This window comes from Coloeus monedula (assembly GCF_965178545.1).
Source record: "Coloeus monedula genome assembly, chromosome: 1".
NCBI lineage: Eukaryota > Metazoa > Chordata > Aves > Passeriformes > Corvidae > Coloeus > Coloeus monedula.
In genome coordinates, this window is record NC_138781.1 from 115,906,194 (window position 1) to 115,921,605 (window position 15,412).

The 15,412-nt window shown below is 40.6% G+C and overlaps 1 protein-coding gene across 1 annotated transcript in view; it reads left to right on the plus strand.

The window, feature by feature from the left end:
- ASXL3 (ASXL transcriptional regulator 3) overlaps positions 1-15,412 on the plus strand; it is a gene marked incomplete at both ends in the record, with an annotated part of 121,976 nt that overhangs the window by 39,275 nt on the left and 67,289 nt on the right. The window lies entirely within an intron of this gene.

Below are 15,412 nucleotides of genomic sequence, written 5' to 3' on the forward strand. Positions count from 1 at the left end.
AGAAAAATGTTCTGTAAGGAAAGGAATGATTCTTTTTATTCATTCATTCTCTGGCATTATATGAGAGACTGTAGAATTTATTTTTTTTCAATTGACTGTGAATTGAAGATGTAGAAATAGATTGCTTTTTTATGTCCTAGCATTCTCTTTTTGGATTGGTTGCAATGTTTAGGATGTTAAAAATAAGCATGTGGCTTCTTCATAATTGTACCAGAATTTGACATTTAGTTTCAAAATTCTGAATTCCTTCAGTTAGAAGTTAATGTCCTAATTGAAAACTGGAGAGGAGGAACAAAGAAACAGGAGATTTTCCTGAACTTTGGTGAATGAGAAGGAATAAGATATGGTGCACTTTCATTGATTTTGAACAGAAATGGACAAAACTAAAATTAAATTTACGGATTTCAGTTGTTCTTGCTTCATAAAAAGGTTTAGTATCATTTTATACTGCTTTAAAAGAAATATGATCCTTTTGTCAGAATAGGAAGTTGTAGGATGAAGGTGGGGAGGGCAGGAGAGAGAGAGAGAAGACACTGGGAGAAGAATAAGGAAGAGAGAAGAGATACGAGGCAAAGACAGAAGATGGAAAAGTAGAAGGATAAAGGAGAGAGGAAAGGGAAATAAAACAGACAATGAGGATGTGTTCATGACAATGCTCTGGCAGTGTGCGGCTGCAGGGCCAGACACAGCCTTGTGGCTGAGATAGTGGTGCCTCTGGAGTAACATATTGAAGAAAATGCAAAACCAGCACTCAAGCAGAAGAGGAGAGTGAAAAAGAGAGTGTGGAATAGTGGTGTGAACACCAAGGCCAGAGTAGAAGGAGGAGGGAAGGAGGCGCTCTGGGCACCACAGCAGAGGATCCCTTGCAGTCTGTGGAGGGCCGCAGCAGGGCAGATACCTGCACTGCAGCCAGTGGAGGACACCACGCTGGGACATTTGGATATTTCCTGAAGGAGATGTTGCCCACAGAGAGCGCAGGCTGGAGCAGACAAAAACTGTGAGGAGGAAGCAGTGACGGAGAGGAGCAGTTGTGGACTGACTGTAACCCCCATGCTTCGGCACCACTCAGTGTGGGAAATGTGGAGGAACTGGGAACGAAGGAGGAAAATTGACCCTGGAAGGGGAAAGCTGTTGTTTTAATTTTTTTTTGGTCTTTATTTCTCTCTACCCGAATCTTTTTTAATTGGCAATAAATATATTTTCATCAAGTCGTCTCTGTTTTGTCTCTTGCTGTAACTTGTAAGCAATCTTAACAAGTTTTTCATCCCCTCTTTTCCCTGTTTCCTGTTGGGGAGGGGGAGGGAAAGGCTGGGTGGGCATTTGGCTGCTGGCCAAGGCAAACCCAGCACAAGAGGAAAGAAAGGAAAAGCAAGGGAGAAAAAGCGGGGAACAAATAAGGTAAAGAGAAGAGAAAGGAAAAGAATAAAGATAGAAGGAAAAAAGTAAAGGAGAAGGAAGAGAGAAGTAAAAAAGAAGAAAAATAAAACTGAGAAAAGAGAAAATAAGAAAGAAAAGATGAAAGAATAAAAAGAACAGAGGAAAGGAAGAAAGAAAGGGCTAGGAAAAAAATACAGGAGAAGAGAAAACAATGAAAAGTAAGAAAAAAGAGAACAGGGAATGTAGAAGAAGAAGAGGAGAACAGAGGAGGGAGAGAAGATGAAAAGAAGAGAGAAATTAAAGGGGAAAGAAAAAGAGACGTGCAGTGGGAGAGAGAAAAGGAGAGAAAAAAAGAGGAAGAGAAATAAAGAGAAGATTGAGAAGAGAAAGATAAGGGAAAGAACTGAAGAAAAGGAGACAGAAAAGAAAATAAGAGAAAAAAATAATGAAAAGGAAGCAAGTCGAAGCAAGTTCACTGTGGTTGAGGAATCTGTAGCTGAATGCTGTTAGCAGCAAAGTAAAAAATTTTAACTGACAGAAAGAAGCTTGTATGTGGTAACCAAGACCCTGGAAATTACTTTCCATCAAGTAAAAGTGGTAAAATACCTATTTTAAAATAACTCAGCTTTGGTTTCAGCATTGCAATTCAATGAATAGATACATTATTTCCAGGTAAAAATTTCCAAGGAAATTGCAATAAGCATTAAGAACTTTCTTACTGATTTGGACTGATTACTTAACCGGGTGGGTGGGTGGGTGGGTACGTGGTGTGGCTGAAATGGCATAGCAAACTCTGGCAGGCCAGCATGTTGGCATGCATCAGTTTTTAAGAAGGGGCAAAGTTACTGAGCCAGTTTAGATGGGATAACTGAGTAGGTTTTTGATAGTAAAAAAGAAAAAAAAATCAGTTTAAATTCAGCATAGCTATTTACTTTCATGCTGTTGTTTCTATCAGGAAGAAATATTGTTTAATAAAGTAATGTCATATTACAGCCTGGTAGCTCAACATTCACTAACAGATTAAAGATTTCGAGATTTCTGATATGAAAAAATAAATCCATAATTCTCATAAAATATAAAGAATAGTTTTAAACTATGAAGTACTTAGTAAAGTTCTCTATATAGTACTTTGCTTGGCAGTACTCTTTTATTATTTCCTTAAATGGTTAAATCTTGCCATAATTTAAGCCTTTTCACTGACATACATCACATGCCTTTTAGAATTTAATTCGGATAGGTCTTAACAGCATGTTGTGTTTTGCCTTTTCTGTTTTGTTTTCATTACTGGGGGAAGGTAGAAGGAGATGTATGTTCATAGGCGCATCTTCCAGCTTTATAAATTTAGTTGCAATTGGTTTTAATGGCAGCGGCTGGGAAATTGCGTCGAAATCATGTGAGGGAGCCAGGAACATGACAAAAGGCTCCAGTGGTGGAACGTGTGGGTGTGTGGGGCTCCATCCAGCTTGGTAATTCTTCTTTCCCTCAGCAGGGTGGTACCCGCGCCTCTCCCCTCCTCTGCGTCCTCTGGCGCCAGATGCAGCAACCCAAGGGGTTACGGCTGAGGCGAGCCAGCTGCATCTGGCACGTAGGTTTGGGAGCGGCTGGAGGGAGCGTGGTGCATTAGCTGACAAAAGGTGAAATACAGGCCTTGCTCTGAGGAGTCTGAAATGGGAACCAGTCGTGTCAGTCTGAGGCCGTCCTTCTCCAGTTACTGTAAACCAATATTGTAGCTGAAAGAATAATCCTGCTCCCTCCAAGCTGCTTTTTCTATTCTGGTGTGCCCACCTCCCTGTATGCTGGCACAAGGGTTCACATGGCTGTTTGGGGAAATAACCAAGTTTTAAATAAAGAAAAAAGGGGTGTGGGGGGAGAACGTGTCATGGAGACAGGAACACGTGGTCTGCCTTAGAGGGAAGACGCTCAAGCTGCCTTTTTGAGTGGTAGAGCTGGTAGAAAGTGACATGAGTCCTGTATTTGTCCTGGTACAAACCTCGCTGGTGAAAGCAGCAACTGCTCCATAGCCTTACAAAAAGGTACAGAAATGCACTTTTGCTGGCATAACTGCAGGGTAGTGTCTTGTAACCATTACAGCTGTGGTAACAGGAGTCCCTGCTGTGGATGATAAGAAAGGCTGGAAATTCTTACCAATCAGGGGAGGAGTATGGGTGGAAGCTGTGACCTGCATCAGGGTTATGGTCCTGGTATAGCATGATAAAGTAGGAATCCTTCTCAGTCTTCTGAAGTAGGCCTGCCTCACAGTGGTTTTCTGGCAACACTTTGTTCTTCTTTTTTTCCCCTTTTTCTTTGTGCAACAGAGTTAATGAAGCCACTGTCAGATGCTGCATGGGCTTCCTCTGTGGGTGGTGCAGCAGCTCAGACGTCCTGTTGTTCTTTTGCAGTATATTTTGTCACTTTGTTGCAGATCTCCAGCAGAGGCAGCTAAGCCGAGAATGAGCAGTTGCAGCAGTTTCCAGGCTTCTTGAGGAAGCTTCAGGGAAAATCTTCTGGGAGCTTCTGTTTCTGGGAACTTTGGTTGTATGCTGCAGCATGTCAGGGCTATTGGAGGCATTTGACTCAGTTCTGACAGACAGCTTTTGTTGGCTACTTACTGGTTGTGGACTACCTATGTAGTAGTCATAAGATCACTGTGGATAGGGACTCCTAAGACTGGGAAGATGGAAATTTATGACTTCTGGCAATAGAAGAAAGCTTCTCTTCCTACAGAGGATAGGTGTAATGCACTGGAGGGAGGTGAGTAGGGTTGTCAGAGGAGACAGTCAGAGCCAGCTGAGGCTCAGCCACATTGTGTACATGAAGAGGAAAATGAGGGTGGCAGTTATTTGAGATCATCATCATGACAGAGACATCACCCGTCTTCCAACCTGGTGTACTTGCTATAGCTGGAGGTTTACTTCTTGTTGGGTACTTGAATCACAAATGTTGCAGATGGGCGTTGTTCAGCCCTCAGACTTCACCCCTTGGTGTTCACCCATGATACTGCTGGGGTGAGCCCAAGTATGTTAAAAGTGACTGCTCTGACTGGTGGCAAGGGTGAAGATCACAAATACCTAAGTGGTGTTTTTCTCAATCCTGCCAGTGAGGTGGAAATGCTCAGGTGGCAGAGGACACATCCATCAAGTCCAAGTCTGGCTGCATGGCTGGTGTCACAGACAAAGCCACAGCACCCCGTTTGAGGAATAAGAACTACTGAATAGGGACAGGATTCATGAGATGAAGTGTGGCAAAGGTATCTTTGCTGACACAATCTGAGTCATCTCTTCTATAGGGCTTTGAAGCAGCTTCTCGATGTGCAGGTTGCTGGAATTTGAAGAGAAGTAAAGGCATGGGGATCATCGTGGAGGTGTCTGATGATAAACATAATTGGAGAAACCTTGTGTTTTCTTTATGCAGTCTCTGCACACTTTCAGAACGCCTTAGGGTTATAAACATGGGGCAGTAATGCACACAATAGGGTGCTACTCTGGATAGATAGAGGGATGCAGGCTGACAAAGAGGGGCAGTGCTTGCAAAGGAGGGGTGGGAGTGCACAGCGCCTTGCCCTGGAATGAGCACTGAGCCTCAGGCAGAACAACACAAATAATGCCATGGTGAGCATCTGCTGCAGACCATCTGGCCAAGAAGTAGATGAGGCCTTAAAGTAACTGCTGGGTACCTTGCAATTATTGCAGACCATAGTAGTTGTGTGGGATGCAGGCAAGCCAGGCCATTCCTGAAAGTAAATTTCTTGATGCAGGTGATGTGCTGTCCTGGATTCCTTACATGTTAACAAGGAAGGACTGATGGTATGTATGAAGGTTGATGACTGCTTTGGCCATGGTTGATCATCAAACTATGGACAAAAGGGTCCAGGAAAGCTGTTTCATCTTCCTTGGTGAATGAGAATGGCTCATTATAATGCACAAAAAGTTCAGCAAATGTGGCGGAAAGCCAATATGAGTGAGAAGAGGCAAATCATGCCTGGCCAGCCTCTTTACCTTCTATGTTCAGATGACTGGTTCTGTGCATGACAGGACAGCAATGGGTATGTTCTACCTTGAGTCTAGCAAAACGTTTGGCATCATTTCCCGTAGTGTCTTCACAGCAAATTGATGACATAGGAACTCAAAGAGTTGACAGTAAGGTAGATGGGAATTTGGTTTGACTGCAGGCCCCAAAGTGTTTTGATCAAAGGTGCTAACCTCCAGTTGGTGACTGGTTACTAGGTGGTCTTGCTCAGACATTGATACTGAGGCTGTTACTGGTAGCGTTGCTGTTAAACACATAGAATCTGGGACAGAGTGCACATTCAGCAGGTTTAGAGGAAGCAATTGGTACACTGAAGACTGGGCTGTTGTTCAGAGGGATCTAGACAGCAGAGAACTGTGCTAACATGATCCTTGTGAAATTCAATACAGGCAAGAGCAAACTTCTTCATCTGGAACACAGTAATCCATCTGGTGGTATAGGCTGCGGGCTAACAGGGCAGGAATCAGCTTTGCAGAAAATTACCTGGGAGTCTGGTGGTTAACTAGGCAGCTATTAGTCCATCAATGTGCCCTTGCAGCAAAGATGGGCAAGCTTATGTCGGGTTGTGTTAGCAGGAGTGTGGTCAGCAGGCAAAGTGAACTGATCCATCCCCTCTGTTCAGCACTTATGAGACCTCGTTTGGAGAACCATGTCCAGTTTTGGGCCCACTATTCCAGGAAAGAGGTTGATACATCAAAGTGAGTCCATTGAAGGTTCACCAAGATAGCTGGAGGCTGGAGCATATGGTATATGAGGAAAGGCTGAGAGCTGGGCTTGTTCACACAACAGAAGGGAAGGCTCAGGGGGATCCCGTGGCACTCCACTGCTAACTAATGGGAGTGTGTAGGGAAGACAGAGCCAGGCTTTTCTTGGAGGTTGCATAGTGATGGCATGAGAAGCAAAGAATGAGAGGTATCAGACACAGACTGGGACATGAAAAACTCTGATACTAAGAAAAATGCCTTCCCAGTTCGAGCAGTTAAGCACAGGAGGAGGGTTGTCCAGGGAGGCTGTGGGGTCTCCGTTCTTGGAGATTGCACAAATCTTGAGTGGACAAGGCTGAGATTGAAGTGGCCCTGCTTTGAGCAGAAGGTTGGACTAGGTAGCTTCTGGAAGTTCCTACCAGAGTAAATTATATGAGTGCATGAAACTTGGTGGAGCTGAATGTTCTTAAAAATAGCTGTAATTTTTTTTTTTTTTTTTTTGGGGGGGGGGTTGGCGTGTATTTTTTATTTTGCATTTGACTAACCCGTTGTATATCAATAACACATTAACACACACACACAAAGATATTCTTAAAATACTACAGGGAAAGTTGTGGAGGCTGGCCAATTAAAAAGCCAAATTAAACAAGAGAACTTGGGATAACTTCATACAGGTCCCTTGTGTAGGGTGATTAAGTTTTAGAGGCCAGAAGGCATTCAGTGATTATTGACTATGTCTTGTTCAGCATAGTCACTTTACTTTCCACCTTAACTATTTTTTTTTTTCCTTGAGGAGTAAGCTTCACCCACCATGAAGCCAAGAATATTTGGAAGGGTGGGGTGGTTTTTTTCATTTTATACATTGCACATTTTGTGGCAATGTTTTTCTTGGGTTTAGTACATTTTTGAATGTAGCACAGTCATTACTTCATTTTTCTAAACATATGTATTTAAAGCCCACAAGGGTCTGTGAAATCTGATACTAAAATAAGACATCGTATATATAAAACCCATGGTTTCGTTAAGAAAGCCATTTTTTAACCTCTACTCCAGAATTCCTTTAATGTGGCAGGAATTCATTTTTTTCCTTTATTTATGGTTTTGTCCTTCATGGTGATTATTGATATTGGAGTAGAAAATGAAAAATGTACTACTGCTTTTTAATGAAATCAGTTAAAACTATTAAAAGGAAATGTTTTATTAAAAGAGAAAGGTACAAAAAAGTACATTTTTGAATAGGAAGTAGCCGTCAGACAGAACTGTGTTATTTAACCAGTATAAGAATTTGTTACACAAAAAAAAATCACATGGTTTCTTTTAAGTGGTGTTGAATGAGGAGGGTGTTTTCAGTCCAGGGGACACCTTAGCTGTCATGACTCTCTCTGACGCATGCTGATTTCTTGTTCTTTTGGCATGATTTTCTTTCTGAAACATTTTTCTTTCAGGATGATTCCAAAAGGTACTCTTTATTATTTGCCTGTGTCTTTCAACAACGTGTTCAAAGTGCCCTTTTTTGTTAGCATTGCTTTTTTTCTTGTATTATTTGTACTACATCTAATGAAATGGTAAGGATTCAAAGTGCAGAGATGCATTTACATATATCCTTTCCTTGAGATTTTTCTTCACAAAGAAGAAAAACCTGTGGTTTTCCCAGGTGTTAGGGAGCACAGAGAAGTGTAAACATTTCTCCATAAAACTTGTATTCTCATTTCCTCTCTGGTTGAGGAATGCTTGTTGCCATATGTGAATATCATTTAAAGAGGTGTCGTGGCATTTCAAACATACTTTACAGAACATTCAGAGTATTCAAGGAGACCTACTCAGAGGCATGACTGGCAAAAGATAATCAGCAAAAATAACAGCATGGGGTATTTGAATTTCAGGAAAATTGTTAATACCTTTCAGTCTGTAGTATATAATGTAGCATTGGTACGATGGGTTTGTGTGCTTTTTATTTTCTCTTCTCAAATTTACCTGAAATACTGACAGCATCTTGTTTTCAGATACATTATAAATATTTTCGGGGGGAAATTTGTAACAGTAACTCTGTAAAATTCTGTTCAGGAACACTTAAATTTTACACAGGTTCTGGAACTTTTATAAATAAAGGCTTTCTTGTGACAGAAAATGGCTAAAAAAAAAAAAGGAAAAAACCTGGCTGACTTAAGGAGTACTGAGATTTTCAGTGAACTTTTGTTCATGGGGCTTTTCATTTTATTGTTTTAGAAGAGTTGTAATAAAGCTCCACTTTCAGCATGGATGAACTCCATTTGCTGTTTTCTTCTGAAGCATTACTGTGGCTATTGTCACCAGGTTTGACACCATCAGAAGTTTTCTCAGGCTGCCAGCACCATGAGATAAAATAGACTTTGCTCTAGATAGTAAAAAGATTCATTACCCGTGTTGTACAGTATCAGAACTTCATCTACCTTGGCCTCAGATCACAGAGCACTCAAAAGGTAAGGGTGGAAATGCCAAACTTGATTGAAATGTCTGTGAAAGGCCATTGCACAGAGCAGAGGGCAGGATCAGATGTGTTTTCAGTAATCTTTACCCCTGAGGAAAAAAAGAGACATCAGGTATACAATAGTGCTGCAATACAGCTAAAAGGTGAAAAAAATGCCTAAGTCTGTGGCATCATTTGCAAAAGTAAGGCAAACTCTTAGCTACCGAGAGGAAATTAGAATAAAAATTTATGTGTAGCCATGCATGAGAGCTTTGTTTTCCAAGAAACATCTTTGATTGTGTGGTCAGTTAGTCACTTGTAACTGGCTGTGGGTGAATGCAGCCAGTCTGGTCAACTCTTAAAAAAACCCCCGCATTTTCTTACCAACATACTCTCTCTTTCTGTCCTGTTTGCCTTCAGCTAGCAGTTTCATTCACTTGTCCACCTTAGTTCTGACATGGTGATGTATGTCTAGAGGTTTATTACGTTTGTGCTTTATTGTATGTGTTAATGCCCTGTAATTACTGCACACAATGACTGTATCTAGATGTACAAAAGGCCCAGAGGGAGATTGCTTCATGCAAGAGGATCCGAGGATTAGTAGAAATAGGTCTTAAGGGTAGTGATATAAGCTCCAGTATTTGTTTATTATGTATATTCTTCACAGAAGACTTAAATAATATTCGTAGGTCTCTCTTCTAAGGAGAGACGGTGTTGCTTAATGCTTCAAAGGCGGTTTGGTAATAGAGCGAGGAACCCTGTTCTGTGAGAGCAGCTTCCCTGATTTGAGTTTTGGTTAATTCAGAATGTAAAACTAGACTCAGGTGAGTTTGTAAATGAGATTACCTGCTGAGAATGCGCAAAGATTACTTTTTCATAATACCTAGCTTGAATTTAGGATCCAGGTTAAGTTTTTATACATTATTGCTGCAGATTATTTCATATTTGAAGGACATTGATAAGGTTCAGTTTCTTGGTCACATATCACTTTAGTCAACTGTGATTCCAGCTGCTTGTAACTCCCTCAAAGCTGCAAAGGGCAGGGTTCAAGTTCATTACTAGGTTCTTCTGGTTTAGATATTTGGGGGTTCAGTACTTTGGTTAACTTCAGTGAAAACTGATAGCTAAGTTCTGGTAGTTTATGAGACAGACCTTGGGTATCTCTGACAGATATGTTACATCTGTGTACGTGTCTGTACTGGTCCTTGTTTTTTCCATCATGCTACCAATAATCATGCTTCTATCTCCATCTGATTTTAAAAAACAAGAAATTTGTATGAGAGTTGAGTACGAAGCAGTGTCAGTAGTACAAATAATGGATCTTTTCCCCTAGCATCTTATGGTAGTTATTTGCAATCTGTGAGACTACAGACAGATGAACTGCACTACTCTCACTTGTTGCCTGATAGCCTGGCTTATTTGCTCTGCCCAAGAATAGTAGTTGGTGGTATTGGAAGGCTGAAAGTCAGGTACCATGTGTGAAGCATAAGTAGGACCAGAGATGTAAAAATTTTCTTCAGGGTGCTGCCCAAATGAGAACAAAACTGATGTTAATTCTGGTTAATGTAGATAAAAATGATTGAAAATAAACTTTAAAAAATGTATTTAAGAATTGTCTTTTAATCCTTTAAAATACATTTAAAGATTCAAGTGGGAGAGCTTATGTAAGCAATAAACTTTAAGTATGATTTATTCAGACTGTGTAAATAGTATTCAACCTGTACATACTTCCATTCCTATAAAACTTAAGCAAATAACTTAAGGCTTAAGACTTTATTTATTATGACTTTATTTTTTAAATGATTAAGACTTCAGAACATAAATAGTTTTGACAGTCACGTCGACTATTCGTATTGAGTATTTTCTGTAGTTCTCATTAGTAGTCCCTTTAAAATTAAAAAGCCAATTGGAAGCTCCAAAAGAAAAATGCTTTTTTTATTGCACCAATTTATGAATAAGAACTTTGTATGAGAGGCTGAGATCTTCCAGCTCTACAGTTTCACTAGACTGTATATATAAAAATAGTAGATGGTTCCCTAGCTACCTACTACCCACATATTAAAAGATGGTTTTATTGTTTAATAAATCATGTTGGATATGTGATATTTTGGAAAGTTTCTCCTTTTTTCCTTTTATATCCCACACATCTAGTGTATTTTCGTTCAACATTTAAGAGTCAATCTCTTCATCAAATCGAGGTTCTTTCCAGAAATTATTTTACAGAACTAAGTACACTTGTAATGATTTAGTAAATATGGTGTCATTGCTATTTTAACATCAGAAAATACGCATGGATTAAGTTCTGTACAATAAGTTAGATAATTGATGACTACATTTGTAGTGTGAATAAACAAAAAGTGAGGTTACATTAAAGCTCTATTTATTGGCTGATTGCGGTATTTAATAATTTCAGGCAATGAACAAATTAACCTTGCAGTAGGAAAATAAATGGAAAAAATCAAAAGCAAGATTTTAATTGATTGTTCAAATCAAGTTTTCTGTTTGATAATTTAAATTGGTTTAGTTTGGATTATCATGTTTAGTCTTATGATTTTGCTACTGAAATAAAGATGTCTGAGTGCAACTGTACCTGGAATATGTAGTCTGTATATAACATTGGCTGAGAAAGCAAATATACCTCTTGGAGTCTTCCTGTGTTTTGGGTTTTCATGGCCAGGTTTTGATGGTGGGGGGCTACAGGGGTGGCTTCTGTGCGAAGCTTCACTCATGTCCAATGGGGCCAATGCCAGCTGGCTCCAAAACAGACCCACTGCTGGCTGAGGCTGAACCTATCAGCAATGATGGTGGTGCCTCTGGGGTAACAGAGCTAAGGAGGGGGATAAACCCCTGCACAATAGCAACTACTTCTGCAGAGAGGAGTGAGAATATGTGAGAGCAACAGCTCTGCAGACACCAGGGTCAGTGAAGAAGGAGGGAGAGGAGGTGCTCCATATGCTAGAGCAGAGATTCCCCTGCAGCCCGTGGTGAAGACCATGGTCCTGAAGGACTGCACCCTCTGGAAGGGACCCACCATGGAGCAGGGGGAGAGCGTGAGGGGTCCCCACCCTAAAGGGGTGAGCAGCAGAGACAATGTGTGATGAACTGACCACAACTCCCATTCCCCGTTCCCCTTTGCTGCTGGGGAGGAGGTAGAGAAAACCTTGAGTGAAATTAAGCCCAGGAAGGAGGGAAGGGTGGAGGGAAGGAAGGTGTTTTAAGGTTAGGTTTTATTTCTCTTTTTTCTCCTGTGATTTGATTGGTAATAAATTCAATTCTCATTTCCCCAAGTCGAGTCTGTTTTGCCCATGATGATTGTTGCTGAGTGATCTTTCCCTGTCCTTACTTCATGAGCCTTTCCTTATATTTTCTCTCCACAGCCCAGCTGAGAAGGGGAGTGATAAAGCAGCTTTGGTGGGCAAGTGATGTCCAGCCAGGATCTACTGGTTGGTTTGTTTAGCCTAACTTGTAGCGTTTTTTGCTGAAAAAGTTGTAGGTGATTGGCAGGAAATCTTGCACTCACCAGCTTTATTTTCCACTATTTGCCTGTGCTCTCTGCTTCCCTCTGTGCCAAGGGAAGGATCCTGTGCCTGTGCCATTAGAATATAATGAAACGTCTGAGTCTTTTATTCAGTCTTCAATTCACTGGACCTCTCCTGGTTGTTCCTCCTGAGCCCAGGCTGGAAGAATTTGCCTTGGCCCCAGCACTAACTGCTGCTGCAGCACTGCCAGCTCAGTCAAGCCTGGCTGTGGGAGGAGAGCAGCTCTCGACTGGTCAGCAGCAGTTTGCCTGTCATCTTCATAAATAGCATAGCTATCTTCTTGTTTAGGTATAGCTGCTTGGGTTCCTGGTGGTTTTCTGTGTCACTCCTGAGCTAGGTCACAGCTACAATCTTGTGAGGCAGGTTGGGACATTTTGCTGACACTTGACAGCAGGACTGTGGGAATGTGGCTCCTTGAAGATTGTGGGAAAGCTTTTAAGAGAAGCCAGAGGGCTTCACCACACCGGGCATGCAGTGCTGTGTGGAACACTTCAGCAAACAATGCACATCTAGACATTGAGTTAATTTTCCAGTGTTTCTAGCTGCTGTGTATGTTGGAACAAGTATACTTAGGGTGCATGATTAACCTCAGCCCTAACCAAATTTTTGATTTATTGAAGAGATAAAGGATCACAGATTACAGTGCTGGATGGATGCTCAAGAGATCATTCAATACAAACACTGGGACGTGTTCCAGTCTATGTATCAGCCAGGACTGGTGTCTGTATGATCTTCTGATGAAGGTCATTTTATAAACTCCCCTGCTCTGTTATGATGTTGGTTAAAACATCAGGAGCTACATTCACACTTATAGACTATCCATGAATTTTCTTTTTCTTCCCCCAGTGGCCATGAAGAACATTAATCTCCATTGACTTCAACAGCCTTTTACATATTTGTGGAAAATTACAATTATGCCTTCTTTTATTTTTCCCTTTATTTTTCCCTTTTATTTTTCCACACAAATGGATTTTCTGCAGCCTTCCCTGATAAGTTTTATTTTCTTTATCTGTTGTCACTCTGAAATTGTGTATCTTACATGCATTATGAACATAGTGTCTTCTGTGTGACTTCAAATCATGCCAAGAAATTAGTTCTTAAGCCTTTTGGTTTTACTTTGTTTCTAGCAGTGAGTAAAAATTGTTGCTCCCTTGTGACTATTTATGGATGCATATAAAAAGAGCAGATTATTTCAAACAAATAAATACTGACCAAATTTACGACACCTAGGTGCTCTTCTTACAGCAGTCGTCATTAGGTTTGGGAACATGTCAGGAAAAGGAGGGAGTTGCACCACGTACAGTGGGGCTGAGTGGCTGAAATGCTGCCTGCTGCAGGACCCAGGGTGCCTCGTCAGCAGTGTCAGGGAACTTCCACTGTCTGCCACACTATTGCCTGGACAAGGCAGCTTTAGTCAATTTATTTTCCATATAAAAGGCATCTTTTTTTTGCCAAGATCATAATTTTTGTCTCTTGGCAGGCAGTCTAGCAAAGACCATTAGAACTATATGTATAACCACAGAAGTTTTCTGGGTTTTTCTGACAGAACCATGTGTTTGAGAAGTCAACAACATAAAAATAAGTAGCGCTTTTACTGGTGTTTTTACAAATTTTTTATAGGTTTTTGGGGAGGGTGGCAGAGGAGGAAGTAACCGAAATCTGTACTTCTCCTACATGTTTTAGCAGAGATTGGTGTGTGCAGAGTCTGGCATTTCGATTTAGGTAACACGGGCTGCGTGACCAGTAGAGGGAGCCCAGAGTCACAAAATGTTGGCGATATTTTGGACTGGGGGAGTTGGGGGTGCAAAGTTTGATTTGATAATGTACAGCAATTTTGAAGGGATGCACTGAATACTACCAGCTTATAGTGATTTTGGGAGGCAGAATTTATGAAACATTGAGATGTCCAATGTCTTTTAAATGATCAAATTGCATTAGCAATTTTTATGTTGAAAGATTAATGAGTTTTTTGTTTTCTTTTCTTTCCTATGTTGCTGATTGTTGTAACATCCTAACATCACCTTTACAGAAAGTAAGTAACTTTTCATCTTCTAAACCTTTTTGAAAGTGTGTGTGTGGGGAGGGTATACTGCTTGTATATGTGTATAGATGTGTATGTATATAAAATAAACATACAAGCAGAAAAATACCAATCTTAAAGACATACTGCAACAGATTGTAACTTCCATATATGAATGACTTCTAGAATACCACAGTGGTTTAAAGCAGTCTCACCTAAATGATGATAAATAGTGTGAAAGTTCTGCATCTGAGGACTGTAAATGGTAAACATATTTCTTGTGTGCAGACTATGGCAATAAAACTTGCAGCATATCGATTTAAAATATATTATGGCTCTAAAAATTCACAGATATCAAGTTGCAGAGTAAAGTGTTATTGTATCCAATTTCATTTAACTGAATCAAAGTTGAACCGATTTGGAGTGTTTCAAGAACTTAGGTCAAGCTGTGCCATTTTTGATATTCAAAGATACTCAGCCTTATGTTTGGCAGGCCTTGACTGCTGTATTAATGCATGCCGGGAGCTCTGAGCAGAAAGAACATGTCCTCAGGCTGTAGGAGAATTTAGAAAGCATGCAATAAGTAGTACAGATCCCTTGGAAAGTACTCTATGATTCAGACATCAGTCTGCATCGTGGGATCTTTGATTGCTGCTGTTTTGAACCTCAGTCCCATGTGCTGTGATAGCATGTGTTGCAAGCATCAGTTTGGGTAACATTTGGGAATTTTAATACAGTGTTTTAAGGATGCCAGTGCTGACAGAAGAATTGGCAAGTCATTGGTTGACATGGGGCAAAGTAGCACTGACAAAGGGCATCATGGAACTTCAGTTTGATCTGTTAGCTCAAAATAAATCCCACCCCTCAGTGTTTCCAGGTTATTTTCATTTGAAACTTAAAAATATTCTGCATGGGGTTTTCGTGCTCATTATGGATGTACCCAAGTCCAGTTTTCAGGAAGGGTGGATATGGCTCTTTGGTTGCATGCCATTAGGAGCTGCAGGTCCCTGTAAGAAACAAGCATTGCTGTAGTTAAAGTGCTTCTTGGCTCAGTAGCTGATACAGGTTTCTTTGTAAGTCAGAGAGTAGTTTCTATTGTCCACTTGCCAGTTGTCTAGACTTTGAAGATTAAGATATCTGCTGTGAGCACAGTAGTGATCATGAGATGTTGCCAAATCCTCTATTTTGAGTTCATTCATCCTGTATCATTTTTATTGGTTAATGATATCTAAAAATAAGTGTGGAGTCCAGAGTATCTCCATCAGAATATGAGGAGAATACAAATCGTGCATACAGGCAC